Below are 2,526 nucleotides of genomic sequence, written 5' to 3'. Positions count from 1 at the left end.
CCTAGGTATCTATAAGAAAAGAAAGCATCTACCCAAAGAAAGAAAAAAAATTCTGTTGAAATGAATATACTTTACATACAGTCACACCTTAGATATATCCAGGGATCTGTAACAGACAACTAAAACAAAGGAAATATCTCCGTAAAATAAACACAAGTTTTTATTTCCTGGTTCATATGAAAGTTGCTTATACTGTAGTATTCTCTGTGATGTGGGTAATAGCAACATAGTGAATAAAACAATGCATGTACTTTAATTGTAAAACAATTCATTAGTAGAACATAGAACTGTACACTTTTAATCCAAACACTATGGAAGTTGGGGCAGGAGGATTGCTACTTCAAAATCAGCCTGCCCTACAATGTGAGTTCCAGGACAGCATGTGCAACATAATCAAAAAAGAAAATTTTTATTATTAAAAACTGCTAATGGTCATTAGAGTTATTGGAAATATATAACCTGTAGATTTATGATGCAGGGATCTTCAGATTTTTTTTTTTTTTAAAAAAAGCATATGCTATTGTGGGCGAATGTTAACAGAGACTCACAACTAGTCAAAGTGCAGAACATTAGGAAGAGAAGAGTACTGGACCACAAATGCTGGACCACCTCACCCAAGGCTCAGGTAACATTGCAGAAGAGAAGCAGAAAGATTGCAAGAGCCATAGGGGAGGAAGGTCTATGTGAGAGAATGCTTTCTGGCTATGAGAGGGCTCTGCCCTCAGGAACCCACAGCAGCTATGGCTACCAAATCAAGCCATTCCAGAAGAAGTCGAAGGGGAGATGGTGGTAAAAAACACATTGTATCTGGGTGTAAAATTCTTAAAGAACAGATACATAAAAAAAAATTAAAGTATTGTATTTATTTATGGTATACAGCATAGTGTTCTGGAATGTAATGCACATTTGTAATATAAATTTTATATCAAGCTATTTTTATGTGCAACACATCACACACCTTTTATCCATTTATGAGAACATACATATTGACTTCTTAGCCAGGAATACATGTGTTCTCTTTGTACTGGGGCCATACTAATCTACTTTGTATCACTCCACTTTAGTATATATGTTACCAAAGGAAGCACTAAAATACTTTACAAACTTTAAAAACTTTAAATTGTAAATCCATAGGTGTATTCCTGAAGCAGTCCATATGGTAAGGGACCATGGACACTGGATATGAGGGAAGACAGGAGGGAATAGAAAGGCCCGTGATGCCGGGGGGGGGGGGCCACGCCTTAATCCCAGCACTTGAGAGGAAGAGCAGGTGGATCTCTATGAGTTCGAGGCCAGCCTGGCTACCAAGTGAGCTCCAGGAAAGGCGCAAAGCTACACAGAGAAACCCTGTCTTGAAAAAAAAAAAAAAAAAAGAAAAAGAAAAAAGAAAGAAAGAAAGGCCTGTAGACATGGTCAGTGCATGACACATTGTAGGGAAATATCCCATGGAACCCACTAAATTGTGTAATTAATTCATGTTAATAAAAATACTTATTCCTCAACTTCTCAGTCTTATCTTTAAGATAGCACCTTGTCTGCCTTAAATGTTCTGAAGTCACATAGAGCTACACAGTTAATCATATATAATTGCCTTTTAACAGTCATCCATGGGGAAAAGGTTATTTGCATGGGGAGAGCTCTGGATCCTACCACATTTAGACAGAATTGCAACCTGCATTTTCAGGGGAGGGTTCAGAAACCCAAGCATCAAAGTCACTGTAAAGGACACAGACAGTTCCACCCATGTCTGGTCCTTCTGAGTGGCACCAGGTTACAAGCTTTGACTCTGAATCCAAGCTGTTGTTTACATGTAACTAAAGAGCTCGAAAATAGAGGATTGGATGAGGAAAAACTACAATGCACAAATCCACTGATATTAACAAAATTCAGCTTTGTTTTTACATTAAAAAACTCTCTAAATCAATGCAAGTCATTGTTTAATAGCTAGAGTTCTGAAAAGGTTGACCCTAAAATACTTTCAATATTTCCTCATTGCTTTAAAAGAATATTTTTTTTCAGAGATCTTTACACTGTCAATACTACTGAGATCGTCTCTGTACACATATACACATACACACACACACACACACACACACACACACACTAGCTACACAAACACAACACACACATGCACATATTTGTGGACCATGATGTAACCCAAGAACACCATAGGATAAAGGAATGAAGTATACTACATTTGAGGCAACAGCTTTTGGATCAGACTTGTGATTACCAAGTAAGTCGCTTACCAGTTCCATGAGCTTACGTCGTAAACTACAGTGTTCTCAGATCCCTAAAATGGAAATTAGAATATCTTTCACATTCCACAACTGTATCATAAGTACAAAGGAGTTCTTTGCTTAGCATGGCACACATTGGCAACGCCTTGAGTGTTATCTCTCCCTTCACATCACCCATTCACCATTTGAGACTAGTGGAGTGGAACTCGTAGCCATGGCCTCCATGTAGACACAAACGTGCTAGGAACTGTGAAGATAACTTCGGTCTTCATTGACAATGCTTAGG

Source organism: Peromyscus leucopus, chromosome 1, assembly GCF_004664715.2.
Source record: "Peromyscus leucopus breed LL Stock chromosome 1, UCI_PerLeu_2.1, whole genome shotgun sequence".
Taxonomy (NCBI): Eukaryota; Metazoa; Chordata; class Mammalia; order Rodentia; family Cricetidae; genus Peromyscus; species Peromyscus leucopus.
Note: the sequence above shows the minus strand (reverse complement) of the source record.